This window comes from Etheostoma cragini, chromosome 15 (genome assembly GCF_013103735.1).
Source record: "Etheostoma cragini isolate CJK2018 chromosome 15, CSU_Ecrag_1.0, whole genome shotgun sequence".
NCBI classification, from domain to species: Eukaryota; Metazoa; Chordata; class Actinopteri; order Perciformes; family Percidae; genus Etheostoma; species Etheostoma cragini.
In genome coordinates, this window is record NC_048421.1 from 23481281 (window position 1) to 23482094 (window position 814).

Below are 814 nucleotides of genomic sequence, written 5' to 3' on the forward strand. Positions count from 1 at the left end.
TATTCCTGGGATAAGTTTTCTGTATATTTACTGCTTTGATGTTTTTGCAAAAAAGAAGTTTGAATTAATTTTTCTTTACATTTACTCATAGTGTACTTGGGCTTGCTGTAACCCGCTGTAAGTCTGAGAGGACCACAATTAAAAATATTATCCAAAATTCCTAGCATAACTGCAACTCATGTTGTAATTATTGTTTCTGTTGTGTGACCACATTTTTCTAAAATTCTAAAATGTAAAGTAAATTCTCGTCAAATACAAATTTAAAAACTGAGTAACTATTTTTACAATTGGTAAATTCAACAACTGTAAACCTAATGCACAAACTCTATGCTGTCCATTGAGTTTAACTATATATTCCATTTTAACCCTAAATATTAATGTATCACATAAACATAACACAAGTTGTATGTATCACTTCTATTCAAATATTTTAAGTGGGACAAACAAAGAAATGTAAGTTGTTCTCAACCTTTAAATTTAACGTCGCTTGGACTAGTTAAAACTTAATTATGTGTACTAAAACATAATACATTGGTAAAAAACACAAAACATAGTGGGGATTTTATGATAAAACAGAACAGAATGGTTGTGTTCAGCATAAATCTGGAACTCATGTTGTAATGATGTGTTTTTAGTGTGTAAATTGAACACTTTTTAAACATTTTGTTGAACGAGAAAGTAACTGCTTGTCAAATGAACATTAAACAACTGAGTAGATATTTTTACACCAATTTGTAAGTTCAAACATCTTATACAATGTAAACCTAATGCGCAAATTCTACGCCGTCCATTGGGTTTAACAATATATGCCATT